Consider the following 17,469-nt stretch of genomic DNA (forward strand, 5'->3'; position numbering starts at 1 on the left):
TATCCCCTGCAAGTGTTAGCCAGTCTCATAATAGTCTTTCCTTAGAGATTTATGCATGCATGCATTTAGCTATTAAATTTGCATATATCTAACTTTATTCTCATAAAGAACTCAAAGCAGCTTACATAATACTCCTCCTCTGACTCTCCGTCTTACTGCCACAACAACACCCTGTGATGTAGGTTGGGCTGAGAGTCTGTGATTGGCCCTTAGTCACCTTGTTAGCTCCATGGCTGAGCAGGGACTCGAACCCAGATCACCCGAGTGCGTGTCCTGCACTCATAAGCACCACACCACACTGGCTGTCTTGTCAGAGACTGTCAGATTGTCAGAGACCTACCGGAAGGAGACTTGGGAGCACTGCTCTCACAGGACAGTCAAGCACCATTTAGTTTGGCCAAGACCCTTTATCATTCCAGCCTGGAACAATGTACTCTGGTTGCTTTTGCCAATTAAATCAACATGCCTGAAGTTCTAAAGAAATAAGCTTTGATCATTGCAGCTACTTAAAATGATTTCAATTGTATTCAAAGGGTTGAGAGAGAAATAAAGATAGTATTAAAATAATATTGTCAAAAGAAGAAGAAGAATCCCACTGAGGCTCTTTGTACTGCAAATGGCTGAAGCCAACAAACAGCAGAACGGTGTTTTAAGTTAATGAAATGGGTAGATCTGACACAAAGGCAAAAACAGGAATGAGTTCTACATTTTACTGTTAAAAGCAGACCAAAATTGTAAAGGGAGTCTTAAAACACTGCTATTACCAGAGCAAAATTTGTTTAGTATGCATTAGCACAAAGGCTTGTGCGAATACAATCTAAATGAAAAATTGCATTGGAATAATTTATTCATGCACACGTTTGGCCTATTTTCACTAGAAAGAATTGGAAAATAGGCTAAACTTTCTTTGATTCGATATTAACCATGGCCTTCTCCTCCAAGAATATGCATGTTACTATTTTAAATTCTTGCAGAATCAAGGCAACAAGCAGATTCTCTGTGGGAGTTTAACATGTCAATGACAGTTAATAGTTATGCCTCAAAATGTAACCTTTCACATGTGATTGACAGAAGGCTGTCATTGTTTGAACTAAAATTTGGCTCATGTTCTCTTCAACAGACATACTCAACATGGCAATAGGGAGACTGCAAGAAAGCATACAGCTAAAAATAGAATTGTTTGGAATGGTACAAGCAGTGCAGGGTCCAGAAAGGTTGGTTTGGTCCAGGGACAGGCTCCCATCTCACTGCCACTGTTACCAGTGACCGCCATGCCTTATGCCCTTTCTCATCACTGCTTCCCCTTACTGGCTTAGCAAGCAGAGACAAGCAGGAGCTAGCCTCTTCTAGTAGTCCTATCTTAAAAGTCAACCCAATACAAAAATGGAGAATATCTTTCTTCCCCATTCATCATATTTATTCGGGGTTACCCCCTCCAGTTCAACGGGCATTTGCTTCCACCATCAGTATTGAAGGCTGATGGGACAGCAGCTTCCAGGCCAGCTGCATCCCAGTTCCTCCTTGAGCACATGCTGAACAATCTCAGCTGACACAAGAAGCAAACAACCAGCCTTCGAGCTGCCACAACTGCTGCTCCATTACCCCCAGTCTCCTTTTCTCCAGGACTCAGCAGGCACAGGGAGATGTTTTGGAAAACCCACACAAATATATTGATTGGCTGTGACTATCTGAAGGGTTCCCTAGTTCAGGAGCAAACAGCTGGGTCCTGACTAGGGGAAGCAGTTAGGATGAAAAATGGGGAAAATTGTCCCTTTTGGATAATCTGCCTGCCTGCTATTGCCTTGCTGATATTCCATCAGGAATGAAGGAAGGCAGAGAAATGGCAGGCATGTTCACAAGGATCAGCCTACCAAGTCTTGCTAAGCTGCTATCAACAATAATGGAGTTTGGAAAGAGAAGAAGGAGATTATGGACCATGCACAATTTAGTGGTTTGCTCTACTCTGGAGGAGGGAGACAGAATGGGTCCTCTTGGTGGTTCACCACCAACCCTGCTCAGAAGAGGAATTCTCCTCTCTTTGCTCTCTTGTCTCAAGTTTCCACCTGCTCCCTGGTTAATATTCCCTTGGCCAGCCCTAGGCATTGATGAATAATTGTCCTAGGACAGTAATCAAGGACAATTTGATACCACAATGCTTTCCATGGAGAAGGACAAGCTGTTTCCAGGACACAATGCATGGCTAGGAAAGTATTTAGTGGGCCAGAAGATGTATAACCTGCAGTGCATGTCTAGGAATTGCCCTCACACTGGGTCCTTTTGTTGGGGCTGGGTAGACAGAATGGCAGTGGTTCCAGACTTCACACATGCAAGGGACCACAGTGGCAATGACAAACAGAACATGAAACAATATGGAAGACAGAAACATTCATTAACACAGTGTGTAGTGAGAAAAAATATTCCTTCTAGAACATTCTGCTCCCGTCCTGATCTCTTTAAAACACCCTGAATATGTGGGAAACTTGTACAGAGAGGAGGTTATTAGGTACAATGGGAAAGCAGGCGCAGATGGCAGTGGTGAGATTTAAGCACTAAACACTTGTGAGCAGGACTGAAAAGTGCTAAGAAGTCAGTACAGGGATGGGACAAAAGGTGAATTAACATAGTAACCATTCGAGGTATTTTTGAGATGGGTCAACTTGATGCAGAAGCAGCATAGAAGCTAATCAAGTAACATCTGGAATCCACAGGCAGGCATAAAAAGTAACATCTCATAAAAAGCTGAGAGAAAGTCCTCTGATATCCTTGGTATACAATCCATGCTGACTTTTGTAAACAGACTGTCAGAACCAGATGGAGTGGAAGGTCTGTAAATATTATGGAAAAGTGATGAATGCCCTCAGGGGTCTTTGCTTGCAGAATGTCATGTTTGGTAACTGTGACACCTAATTTTAGAGCTCCTAATAAACTCCCTCACATATGGCACATTGCACATCATGAACTTGTCCTCTTGAGCTGCAGAGCAGGGGTCAAAGCTGGGGGAACCAGGCCAGGGGTCAGAGCTGAGGAACAAAGCAAGAAGGTAGCACCAGGAAGGTGCTCTTCGGGCACCTCAAAGCCTTCAAGTTACAAGGTTCTGGACTCCTCACCCTCATATGGGAATGTGCTGTTTCAGGTAATGCTGAAGAAGGTTCTTAAAACAGAAGGGAAGCACGGCCCGTATGACTCCTGGTTTCCTTCCAAGTGACCCTTTGGCCAGGACAATGCTGTTTGTGTCTCATTGATCTTGGCTGCATCATGCCAGGATGAGACTTCAAGGCAAGGCTTTGCTGCCCTTCTCCTGGAATGGTACAGAAGCTGCTGGTTGGTGAACAAATCCTCAGTGGTCTCCAGGGCCCCTCTTTAGAAAAGAGGGCAAAAGGTGGAACACATTTGTATAAAACCCGTATACACTAATGTATATGTCAGTTTGCTAATTGAGAAATGCTTTCTAAATTTGAATAGAAATGCAATATATCAAACCAGTTAGGAAGACTGTGATTGTATTGCTTGTTAGCCTGCTCGATCTACTGCTGGACACCACTGAGGGACCAATTCAAGGCTTCATTTCTCCTTGACTTTTCATTCATGTATATGGAGCACAATGATAAAATAGCCTGGAGACAATGAGATGGGAGACTGAAGCGCCTTTTGCTCAGTTCTGTACATGAATTCCCACAGAGTAGGTAGGTGTCCTCTCCTGGCTCCATTTTTGGATAACATGGGACTTGATGCAAACCTTGAACTCTGGAATTCAGTTTCCAAGAATATTTTGTGTTGGGTACATATCTGTAATCTGACTTAGCATCCTTGAGAGCAGAGTTTGACTGTGCTATGGTTCAGCAAATGTATGTGCCTTAGACAATGACAAACAACCTGACATCTATCTTTGAAGAAGTCAAATGAATCTTTAGTTGTGTTTTAAGGACTGCTCTGTGATGTCATCTCTATTAATAGATTCTTTCGGCAGAAGTTAAATTAATGCTTTAGTACTTGGTAGCTAATGTCCCCAGAGCTGTGAAGGATTATTACACTTTAAGAAAGTGATGCATCTAATGATCAAATGACATGATAAGTAGTGTGCCACTGTCCCTTTCTGACTTTTACGCACAGGTAATTGTTCAAATCCCAATCCAGATCAGAAGCACAATGCACAGGTTGGTGACGTTTCCACCTCCCACACCAGCTGCTTGTGTTTCCAGCTCATCCACCCACATCCACACCCAGGATGTGAGCGGATGAGCACAGGAAAGAGGCTGCCTTGGTGTGTGACTCTTGGGGTGGGGGTGCAATACTGGTACTCCGCACAGTGTGACAAATGCTTCCCAAATTTCTAGGGGGTTGCTGGTGCTTTATCACTTCATTCAGTGCTTGGAAGCACGCACACCACTTCTCCATCTGGCTTTTAATAAATTTAGCCCTAAAGTTTTTGGAAGGATTCTTAATAATGCTTGCAAAACAATCCTTACAAGCTATCTTTCCTCAGCAGCTTTTCTCAAAACAGCTCAAGAGAGAGAGACAGGGAAATGCAAAGGAGTGCGATGGTGCAACTTCAAGGGCCTGACAAGCCACACTGCCATCCCTTTGTGTACTCTGTTTACTCAGAGACACACAATACTAAGGTGAACCAATGGCATTTTCCAATTAATATTGTGGTGACACAGAATGTAATTTCCCCAGTGAAACACTTCTTGGAGTGCGCCGTGTATGTGAATAGGGGCCACAGCTCATCAGGCACACAGTGTATTATACTTGGACAACGTAATTTAATTCCCAATCTGTTCATAACAAAGTAAAGAAGCGAGTAGGCAGACATTATAAATTAGAGCTCAAGGCAAACCTGGTGTCATTATTATAGCTATATTACAGAGTCATTTATCAAAATGGATTAAATATTAATGAAGTTTTAATTGCTCTTACACAGCTAACATAGAAGACGTAGCCAATGCAGGAACAAAAATTGCAGGTTGCTTCCCTGCCAAAATTCGACTGGATTCTTTTTTTCCCCAGCTTCTGTGCTACACTCCAGAATTAGGATGAATTCCCTAGAATCCATTGTAAGCCAAAGCTTTTAGAAGAATTTAAAATAATACTATAGAGCCACACTGAGTAGCTTCGTTCTTTCTCTGTATATATTTTGTTCTGCAAACTGATGGTGCATTACTCTTAGAACTAGTTCATACCTTGTGTGTTTGTTGGCGGGCGGGGGGGGGAGTGCTATTTATTTCACTGCTCATTTTATAATGAAAGTTTAAAATCAAAAAGTGCAAGCAGTAGCTTTAAATTACCACCCCCTTCCCCTGAGAAAACAGGTTCTTTACCGAAGGCAGTTTAGTTAATTCCAGGTAACTGTCTGGGAACATATGCAATTAGCTCAAGGCAACAACATTAAGGAGAGTCTTGACTTCTTATAAATGGGAAGAAGCAACACATTTCAAAATGAGCTCTTTTCTCTCCTCCTCAGATGAGCTGTTGACTGAACTTTTATAGCTGCTCTGGCTAACTGTGATAGTTCTTAGCTGGCAGTTTCTGTCCAGATGATTCCAAAGCTGGGAAGCCTTAGGACTGGCAAATGCCTGTCTCGTACTTACTGATATTGGCCCTGATTATTGCTGAAGCACTAGAAGAGAGAAAAATAAATCATCACAGTATATAGCATATATAAGAAAACTTCATTATAAACATGTCTTTTAATTTCATGATGATATAGAAATCTATTCGGGATCACAACAACATTAGCCAGAATGGTAGTAGATCTAAAAGAGGCAAAATAAAATTGTTCTTCACAAAACTCATATACAATTCAGGATAAAATCCTAAACATGCTTCACAAGCTTCCAGAATTGCCCAGCCAGCTATAGTAGCCATAGGCTAGTGCCCTAAGGTGTGGCTTGGGACAAATCTGGCTAGGGATTTGTGAGGGGTGGGAACCCACTGGATTCCATGGGCTTGGTTCCCTGGATTCTGGTCTGCTTTGATGAGGCCTTGAGTCTGAGCTCCTGGTGAGCACACACCCAGCGTTCCCTCACCAGGAGCCAAGCCTTGAACAAACACTGTACCATCTTCAGGGGTTTGCAAGGATACCATGGGAGGAACAAGTACATAGGAGCTCTGGAAGCTGCCTGGAGCTGAGTCCATTGGTCCATCAAGTCAGCTGTGGCTGACATGGAGTTGCAATGGCTCTCCAGGAGTTCAGGGAAGATCCTTTCCTAGGATGCTAGGATTCGAAGCAACCAACTAATTCAATATGGATCCAACCCCTTTTCTGTACAGCTTGCATTTCTAAATGTGTATTCTCTCATATGCACCAGGGAAGTGTGGCAGATGTAAGAACATAAGTACTTAAGAGCAGTACTGGATCACATCACAGGACTATCTAAGTTCTGAATAGTCCAGGAATTGCGAATCAAGTCAGTTCATACTGGAATTTGCAAAGACCACATCCCTCAGGCATCCATGTTGTAGATCACCAGATTTAAAGGCCTAAAAGTTATTATATTCACAGACTATAGGCCTATCATTCACTTTGTACTGGAAAAGCTATGCAGAACTTCCAGGGCTGAGGACGTGTGCCCTTGAACAGCCACTGCTTGGTGTGGCAGCTGCAGCAGTGGAGATCTGCGAAGTCTCTGTCTTGCTTGTGAGCTTCCTGACCACCTTCACTTGCTCACAGAGGAAGGCTGGACTAGACCAGCCTTTTGCCCAATCAGTAGAGCTTTCCTCATGTCCTTACACAGATCAGGTGTTGATAGAACTCCAACGCCCCACAGCTGGACCCCAACAGCATAACCTACAAAGGAATGGTTTTCCACTGTGCATAATCTGGTTCTTCTGTATCAAAAGCACCTTCCTAAGCTCATGCCCAGTGTCATGGGCCTGGTGTTGCTTTGGTTAAGAGTCTGAGGGCTGCTGATTGCTTAATTTATTTCCCCTTTCAATACTACATCTTGATCTTTAAAAAAAAAGAAAAAGAAAAGGTATTTGAAGAAGGATTGGAAATAAATGGCCTAGTTTTAGCAATAAGTGCTTAAAATGTATCTAAAGTTTCTACTGTAAAAGTTCTTGCATTGTCAATTGAAGTCGAAGGTGATGGATTGTTTTATATGGCTCAAGTATTATATGGCTGATCTAGGGCGAGCCAGCATGGCCATTTGTGCTGTGGCAAAGAAAAAGAATGGTTTGCCCTGGAGACAACGACTCGGCCAAGAGTGGTTCAGGCAAAATGGGACAATGATCAAATATTTTGTCATTGTGTGTGTTCTGTGAAACCAGGAGAACTAACTTTGCAGGGATCCTGGTTTCTTGTAGTAACTAGGAAGAAAAGAAAATGAAACAGAAGGGATCAAGGATTTAACCTCTCTGATCAGGTTGAACATTTCTTTCATTTCTAGCATGCTCAGAAACATTTAAGGATGAGTCAAAAGGAACATTTATAGTAACTGCAAGAGAGCACTTTGCTTTTTATGGTGTTTCAGACACCATGTTGAATAGGGAGCCAAACCATACAGGGAAAGGACAATATGTCCAAGGCTCAACTTCTTGAATCTTGTCCTTGGTTATATCATCACTTAACACTGTGAGATCGTTCTGTTCTTCAATGATCCTCCATTGGCTGAATATAATAAAAATATTAATGAAAATATGGTTCTGAAGCAGCAGCTTCAAAGATGTACACAGCTATGTATATATGTGTACTAAAATATGCAGAGGTTTTCATGAAATATGGAAAAATAACAAAGCTTGCAATCTAATACAGATTTGAGTTAAGCAAACTTCGAGATAAAATTCAGAGAACTTTAGTGAACTTGAGTTTTGTTAATTTACACATCTCTACATAATGGTCTCTCACCAGTAAAAATATTAGTGACCCAATATGGCTTTTCCTTTCACCGTTTATCTGTGATGTGTATGATCAAAAACATTCGGAATACCGGATACACCAGTGTTACACTTCATCATTGCACTTAAGTGCAAAAATGCCATTGGCCTCTTCTCTTGTTTTTAGTCAAAATGCATCAACAGAAATAGGATGCACAGGTGAGCCATTAAATAGTCTTTTAAATTTTAACTAGCTTTCACATGGTTTACATTCCAACTCGTTTATTTCAGACAGCTGAGAAGCAATTGGATGAAAGTAAAATGAATACATAAATAAATACATAAAAAGAAGGTGAGGTAGTGGTAAGATAAATTACAAGAGACATATTGAAAAGCAAAAAAGGTAGATCACCTGGGTTCTAGATTTCTTGGAAATAATTAAGATTGATACAAAAGCGCTCCAATGGAGCAAAGCTCAGGGAACCAAGGTTTCATTTAGATGCCAGGAAGCACTTCCTGACAGTTAGGATGCCAAGGGTGTGGAATGGGCTTTCATGAGAGGTCGTTGAGGCCCCATCAGTGAGGGTGCTCAAAGATAGGCTGGACATGCACATGGTGGGCATGTTGTGAGTGGAGCCGGCTGGAGCCGGGGGTCAGACTAGATGGTCCAGGAGGCCCCATCTGACTCGCTCTGTTTCTGTTTCTATGAAGTTTAGCAGCAAAAAGTAGGCTTCAGGACTAGAAAGCAAGGGTGAGGTATTGCTAATATTCTTCCTAAGGAAATACTCCATTTCATTTAATTTTTGAAATCAAGATGCTGAAAACTGTATTTGCTCAATTAAGATTTCTGTTATTCACCTCTTGCCCCAGTTCTTTTGTCAAATGCCCCCATCAAATTTAATCTAATGCAAGACTATGTTCTTCATTTCAGATTTTCCCTTCATTTCTGATCTTTGTACTCCTCCCAAAGCAATTCCAGTTTACTACTACCTCATGTAGTTTCTACATAATGTCTTCGGGGAGTGAGAGTCAAAAATCAAAAATAAACTCAGAAATAGAAGGAAGGTAGCACATTAAAAATAAATTCATTGACAGCTGTTTGTTCCATCATCTTGAATTCCCCTTATGGTATCCTCTTCTCCACATTGACCAGCCATAACACACAGACAAAAAAGGAGAACAGTATAAAGCTTGTCAAAAGTGTAAGGGATACACAGATTGCTGTTCTTAATTTAACATTCCAAAAGTTAGCATCAAAGTCTAGAGATATGATGGGGGGGTGCATGCGCGTGTGTGTTACCCTATTTGTTGCCCAAGGCATGCTCCTTCTTTTCCAGCTTGGCTCAGTTTATATTCAGAAATTCAGTTTAATAATTCACTTAGCTAATTTTTTTCAAAAAATAAAGCTAGTAAAGAGTACAATATGAAATGTTTTATTGTATAGCTGATGGGATACTCATTCCTTTGATGTCCTCATTCTGGGTATTTATAGATATTAGTGCTCAGAGGGAACAATCCTATGGCTTAGACAGCATTTGAAGACCATGGGTTATTTCAGGCTCTTGGATCCAATGCCAGAAGCAGCACTCCAACCTTGGAGTTAGGAAGCAGAGCTCCAAAGTCGCCTCGCCTCCGTTCCTGCCGCTAGCAAGGAAGGATCTGCATCTTCCGCCTCTGAGATCAGCAGCAAGAGAGGCCAGGACATGAGCTGTGCTGAGACCCTACTCGCCTCGTTCCGCACCTCTCCAAAGCACTGTCACTAGATGGACAGGAGAGCTTGTCGAATAGAATACAGGACAGCAGGACAGGGAGGTGAAGATCACCCCTGTTGCTCCTCCAACTTGTGTACAATGTACATAAGCTTCCAAGTTTGCACCTTTATCAGTGTAGAAGGTGTAAATCCATAGGACTGCACCCTTACCAAATTTTCCCATTTTAATGTAGGGAAGTATCTAATTGTACACCTGCATTTTTGTTAATTCTATTTTACCAGGAGAAATTGTATTTCACCACTGCGAGCACAATGTCAGAAGCAAGGGGAACTGCTCATTCCTGGAAGGGGATAAGTCAGCAGAGCCCCTTACTTAGGGCCCTAGTTTAGTCCAGCCTGCCTCATTCTTGCCACTGCAGGAACTGTTTGCTTTCCATCATGCTAGCGAGTCTAGTACCATGTGGGAAGGGCTGAATAGAGTCACAGAGACATAGAATGGTAAAGCTGGAAGGGATGAGAAGGCCATTGAGCCGCACTCCTGGCTCTTGCAGAACACTAAGTTACACCATCCCTTTCAGATGACTGTTCAGACACTTTTTGAATATCTCCAGCAAGGGAGATCCCACAACCTCCCTAGGTAAGAGGTTCCATTGTCATATGCCCATAGAGGAAATTCTCCCTGGTGTCTTGCCTAAATCTGGTTTCTTTTAACTAAAGTCTGTTATTCTGTGTCTAGCACTTTGGAATAAATGAGAAGAGATCTTGTCCTTCCTCTTTGTGACAGCCTTTCAGGTACTAGGAGAGTGCTATCATATCACCCCTCAGTCTTCTCTTCTTGAGGCCGAACATGGCTAGTCGTCTCAATCTTTCCTCATAGGGGTTTGTCTTCGATCATCCTTGGTGCCCGCCTCTATCCTTTCTAGCTTTTCTGCATCTTTTGAACTAAAGTGCCCAGAACTGGACACAGTACTCTGGTGACTAGTACTGAGCATAGTGGAACTAGTACTTCACATGCTTTGGAAGTGTTATTACTGCCAATGCAGCCCAAACATAGTGTTTGCCCTTCTTGCATCTGCACCACACTGTTGGCTCATATTTTGCTTGTGATCTGCAACAGCCCCAAGATCCTTCTCATTGTTGTTGTATTGCTGATAGTTCTTGCTTGTGGGTGCATAAATATGAAACAAGATGTATTAATATGTCTGACAAAGTGCTTTTAAAATACAAAATTGTAGCTAATACAATATTTACATTAATCCTATCCTTTAGCCCCCCAAAAAACTTTTTTCTATTCAAAAACCTCTATGATTAGGTAGACATAAAGAAAAACTCATATGGTGACTCCTTAACCATTGTTCTGTCTTATTGAACATGCTGTAAAGTGGTAAGGGATTTATAAGGGATTTCTGTCATTGCTCATTGTTTTTACGGTAAATGGAGAACAGCTTGTCTAGTTGTTTAATCACATACCTGACTAATTGATTGCACTAATTGCCAACAGATGGAATTCCAGACCAAATAGGCATTTGGCATAAACTTTCTCAATCCTGTTTTGAAAAGAGGAACGGTAGTTCTCAAATTATACAGTGTACCATTGACACAGAATCTCTTGGAGAAATTTCTTTCTATAAAATGTCTTGCTGTTCTTTCTGCATTGACGGGTTTCCATTGTAAGAGAAGACTGCACCAGTATATCTTGGAACTTATCAGGTAACTAGTTCTAACTAGTCATCTTTGATGTACAATGGCTAGACTGGAGTTTGCATTTTTCTGGGAACGTAGGTTTTTGCAAATTTTCTCCTGGGCACAGAAAAAACAATAATAAATGTGCCAACTAAGATCACAATAAGATAATTGCATGAAAGCTTCTTATTCCTTGACCAGGGAGATAACTCTGGAACTGCGATGCCTGCACTTTAAACATAAGAACAGTTTAAATGTTGCAAAAAAATAGCCCCCACATTAGTACGGATTATTATGTAGACGACACTATCAATTTACATGATGTAATCTTCTAGAATGTTTCTATTACAAAGGAACCAGAGGAGTTGCTGCCCATGAGTGAAAGGCTGGTTACAAACCCATCTACCATGTATACAGGAGAAAAATAGGGATATTCCCACAACCATCTGCTTCCCCAGTATTTGTCTCTAGGGATAAACAGAACGTCTGTCTGTGTAGAAGAATCTCTGCTCTGGGATGACACAATTGATAATTTGGTGCACTTTATAAAGAGCTGTACTATGAAATGGATAGCGATAAGAGGGAAATTTTGATGGCTAATAATGGAAAGGTCAGGGTTGAAACTGCTTTCTCTAATACATAGTTCTAAGTTGTGGCAGAGCAATAGGTTATCATGGGCATTTGTAATAGCTTCAGTCTGGAAACTGCTGATGGCCTGGGAGCAGACTATTGCCATTTGGGTCTTTCCATGATCTATTAACTCATCTTTGTGGTCAGACAATAAGAATTCTTCTCTCCTGGAAATCATGTAGTCAGGCTATCACTCTTGTGTTTGTTATTTTCTTGCTACCACAGCTCCCGATTTGCTCAACAGTGTTTCTCGGGCCAGCCTTTGTGGAAATGGCTTTAGATGAACAGATTTGCAACATTGAAATGTTGCATCCTTTTTCCCATTGTGTGTCACATCCCAATAAATCCCACAGAATCACTGCTCTTCGTCAATAAGGGAGTGTGCGTGAATCCCTTTTATGTTCTTTTATACTCTCAGAATATGAAAATTTATCAGCCTTGAGAAGCAACTGTACTGCAATGGCCTGCTCAGGACTGTCCTTGGAGCAAACGAAAAATGATGGCGATGTTTCCCTGGGTTGGTGGGCTGGGGGGTCTCCACGAGGGCTTTTTCTTTACTGCCATTGTAATGCCCGACTTGCTGGGCTGCCACATGGCACTCGTCCCCAACCGTCTTCCTCACACAGTTTCTGCCATGCTATCCCTGTCACACTTTCTTCTTCCCTTTTTATTTTTGTTCTAAATGTCTAATAGTTCGCTCCTTTGCAATTGCACATAGCTAACGGATGTGCTTTCCCCCCTCCCACAGGCCTTTTCTAACTCTTCCTAGCTCTCCTGAAATTGCACGTGTGTGTGACAAAAGATCACATTTTCAGCTCAGTGGAAACTGTGCTGCGCTCATTAACAGGTGTCCCAGCAGAGGTACATACATTTTCCATAAGTACCACCACAGCATCTCCTGAACCACAGGAGGGGCTCTAATGTAGATTCCCTCAAGTGTGAAATTTGTATATGCCATTATTATACAGATTGGCATTTTAGGGGATTTGATACTAACCAGGCAGCCAGTGTGGGATATTGCAGCCCTCCCTTCTTGAAGGATGTGCAGAGGGTTCTTTCTGCCAGAGAACATGCAACTCCCATGACCCCAGCAGAAAACAATGGTTTGGCCATCAGTCATCAGACGAGATGGGATTCTTGCAACCTTTTATTCCTTTCTGAAGGAGAGGGTTTTTACCCACTGGGGAGGGGCTGGAGGGCCTTCAAGAAGTGATGAAGGTGGAGTGCAAGCCTCGGCTGAGGTGCTTGAAGGGGAGGTGTTCTCTCCCCCAGCTTTGGAATACCCTCTCTGTAAAGTTGTGCCTGACACCAGCTTTATAATCTTTCTGTGCCAAGTTGTACTTGTTTTATTTAGTAAATCATTTTAACTTGTATATTCTCTTAGCCTGTCTTGTAATTTTTATCAGCTGACGCTTCATGGTTCTTAAAATTGCTTTATTATATTTAGGATTTTAATTGTATATTATTTATATCGGATCTCTGCAGTTGGTGAAAATATGAAAACCTGATCAGAGGTCAGGCAGTATAGATATGTTTCCATAAACAAATTTATGTCTCCAGAGTTCTGGATGACCCCCTTAGTGGTTTCTTGTAAATAAAAAGAACACGGAGGAGAAGGTAGAACCCAATGGGACAGCAGAGGCCAATGCCCATGAACAGTAATCCTCATCCTCACTTTCTGTACATGGTCTGGCAAACCAACCAACCAACCAACCAACCAGTAGCAAAACAGGTCTCCCAAGGACCAACCCTGCAGGGTGATCCAGAAAGATACCAGAGTTGATAATAACAGAAGTTGCCAAGAGATCCAAGAGAAATCCAGGGGTGGTATAGAAACAAAATGAATAAATAAATACATGAATAAAAAGAAGAATAAGTCTGGGGGAACTAGCACCAGTCTCAGATTTGACTCAGTTACCTTGCGATTTCAAATCTACTATTCCATTATTATATCATTCTGATACAGCAGCATCCTGATACAACAGAATTATCCTAGCCACACGGCCACAGAAACAAACACTCAAAACTAGCAAGGCTAGGAAGATGGAGAATCTGGCCAGCAAGAGAGAATTCCTGTAGACCCACCTCCTGGTTCTAGCCTGCAGGTCCATGGAATAGGTAGGCAAGCAGAACCAAGTGAAACAAACTCTCCCCCTTCCCTTCATTCAGGTCTCTGTGATACATGCCCACTGAGCATCTTTATTCAGAATTCAGTCCTGGCTGAGTGATGTCATTTGAGCAACTGCCCTGGTTTTAAAGAGCAAGAGCTTTAGGTTGGGAAGACTACCCTGGCCTTTCTCGATAGATGGCAACCAGGAAGGAAGGACAGGTGAACATCCTGCCTTTCATTGTACAGACATGTGTCTGGCAGCCTGTAACCTTCTCAGCATCCCATGCTTCTATTATAGCCCAGGGAAAGACATCATGACATAACTCCTCTGATGGGACTTTTTCAGATTGAAGCAGAGGAGGCCTGGGAGGCTGCAGTGTAAGAGAGAAATGTATGACAGAAAGAAGGCACATTACAGTGCCTAGCTCAAAAACACCCTAGGCAGAATAATGGAAGTATCTTTTCATGGGGGAAGAAACTGAGGGTGTTGGTACAGTACTAAGTCAACCTCTAAGTCAACATTGCACCCACCTCTCCAATGGGTATCCTCAGCACTTGATTGTCCTGATGCGTAATCTGTATCATAGACAAGAACCTGTAGAATACAGAAAAACAGAATGTTTTCTCATAGACAAAAGCATCAGACAAGGGTGTATTTACATACCTAGCTGTTCAGTCTCTATGCAGAACTCATCATAAAGAAAGCTGGGTTAGAAGTAGAGAAGGGAGAACATTGGAAGCAGATACTTCAATAATTTAGGATATGATGAGGATACCATACTACTGGCAGAAAGCAGCAATGAATGGAAATGTCTCCCAATAAAAGTGAAAGAAGAAAGTGAAAAAGCATGATTGCAACTGCATATTAAGAAAAATCATAACTATAGAAGAATTATAAATTTTTGGTGTTAACAATGAAGAAAGAGAAATTGTGGAAGATGATACATACCTTGGCTAAGTCATCCATTCAAATGGTGACTGTGGCAAATACATTTTGTGGCAAATAAAGACGGGGACTTTGGAGAGCAGAAGTGAAGGAACTAGGAAGGATTATCAAATGTAAGGACATTTCACTGGAGATCAAGGTCAAGATCATCCACACTATTGTATTCCTGAATGCTGTGTATGGGCATGAAAGCTGGACATGGAAGAAAACAGATACATTCAAAACATGATGCTGGGGAAGAGCTTTGCGAATATCCTGGACTGACACAGACGGACTAGTGGATCCTAGATCAAATCAATTCAGAGCTTTCACTAGAAACAAAACATGAGAAAATTGCCATCCTTTGAACATATCATGAGAAGGCAAGACTCCCTGGAGAAGACCATGATGCTAGAGAAAGTCAAAGGCAGAAGAAGAAAAGGAAGACCAATATGAGATGGACTGACTCCATAAAAGAAGTCACAGCCTTGAATTTACAAGAGCTGAGCATCATTGTCATGGATAGGACATTTTGGTGGGCTTTCATTCACAAGGTCACCATAAGTCAGAAGTGACTTGTTAGCAAAGAACAAGAGCAACAGGTTCTTATTCCCCCTTTCACCTTTGAAATTATTTGAATTAGGTTCTCCAAGATGGGGTGCAAGATACATATACTCTTTGACCATAAAGAGTTCTGCATGTGGTTTTGTCTTGAAGACCAAGGGATGAAGTCTAGTGCTTTACATGTCCTGCTATTATGTTTGGATGCCTAAGTGAAGAACCTTTTAGGGCTTCCAGGTACTTTAAAGAATGTTGGGATTCTTTGGATGTGTGTGTGTTGTATGAGCTTCAACTGAGATCTACCGTGGGAGTCCTTATTGCTGCTGAAGCAGTTTTCCATTGTGATGAAATTTTGATTTCAGCTTCTTTTTTCTTTTAAATGGAATATGTTCCATGCCTGGCTGCAGTTGGTGTTAAATTTATTGATTTGACTTTCTATGAATGATTCGTTGCCTTCTCTACTTGTCCCATTTCCCAGATACACTTCTTTATATACATTGACGGTTGGCTTCACTGCTTGAAAAAAAGTATTTTCCTGAAATGTCTTACTAAAATCTTCATGTGCTACAGTGCAAGCTTATTAAGCCAACCTGTCAGTGCTATGGATAATACACAAGGTTATGTAGGATTCAGTAGATGATAGTCATATAGTAACCTGTTTTCTTTTGAGTCAGACAATGCATGCTTCTAGTCCAATATTGTCAACACTGGATGCCAAAGGCTCTCCAGGGTCTCCTGGCTGTACCTGGACAGAATCTGGAACTCCTGCATATAAAAACATGTGATCTGAGCTGTGGCCATTCCCCAAAGCTCAGTATCTTCTGGGCTTTGGGTAAGTAAACCTCCTTAAGATGAAATCTTGGGGTGTCTTGACATTGTCTTCAGGGTCATTGAGTTTTCAGAGCCCAGTTCGAAGGTTCTGAAACCTCAGAGCTAAGAAATGTGAATGCGGTAGCAGGTCCTGCCCGTCTCTTAACTTTTGCTGAAAGAACCATGTGGAGTCCCCACTCCAGGTTCAGAAATGAGCCTCAGAGTGGAAGAAAAGAGACATGTCAGTGGGGGCAGGGAGGGGAAGTGGGGGCTTATGCCATAGCATATTCCTCTCCCCCTCTGTTGTGCTTCATCTAGGCAACCAAAAATAACCACCTAGATAAAATGCAGGCTCTGAGGCACAGTGGAGATGAAAACTGCCAGTACCACCCCTAACTCCATGCACTGGGTGACTATAAGCATGCAAGTTCAGAAGCTGATGTGACCAGAACTGCATTAACCAGAAATGGCACTGGCTTAGACTATTACTGTACAATATAACTAGAATTAGAATGGTCCTTGCTAATAGGACTTAGGGTCCCATCCCTCCCACAAGAGGTCAGCCTAGCCTTTGTCTGAGAAGGTTCAGAATACCATGATTTCCCCCTTTCTCTTTTGTTTTGGGGACCCACAAAAAGGACAGTCTAACAATGATTCCAATGAAGTAAAGTTCATTGGTGAGCATCATGAGGCGTAATTGTGACTTACCCAATCCAGCCAGCCAGTGCATAGTGGCTTGAAGGAATCTGGGGAAGGAGAAACTTCAGGCAGTGATGGCTCAGTGCTATAATCATGGAGGATGCCATCAGGGACACCTTCAGTGGGGACTAGTGATGGTAAGGGCAGACCTCAGGCTTAGAGCTAGGATGGGGTGAAATAGACAAGACAGCAGGGCTTTTTTTTTTTTTTTGTCATAGAAGGAACCGGAACAGCGTTCCGGCACCTTTTTTTCAATGGATTTTACGAAGTGATTTTGAAGGGCGTAGCAGATCAGCAGCAAACATCATTAACATAGTGCCTGCAGGCTGCTATTGTGTCTGCTATTTGCTATCTGATAGTGAGAGATAGCTGCTTGGGGCGCTGCTCCGCTGCTTGCTAGCTAGCTAGACTTGGGATTGGTGTGTGTGAGTTCCTGCACTTTTTTTTTTTTTTACAAAAAAAGCACTGCAAGACAGTAATCGAGAAGAATTCTACTAATTTCCCACCCAGAGAAAGGGTCCAAGC

Source organism: Varanus komodoensis, unplaced genomic scaffold (assembly GCF_004798865.1).
Source record: "Varanus komodoensis strain SLA01 unplaced genomic scaffold, ASM479886v1 scaffold32, whole genome shotgun sequence".
Lineage (NCBI taxonomy): Eukaryota > Metazoa > Chordata > Lepidosauria > Squamata > Varanidae > Varanus > Varanus komodoensis.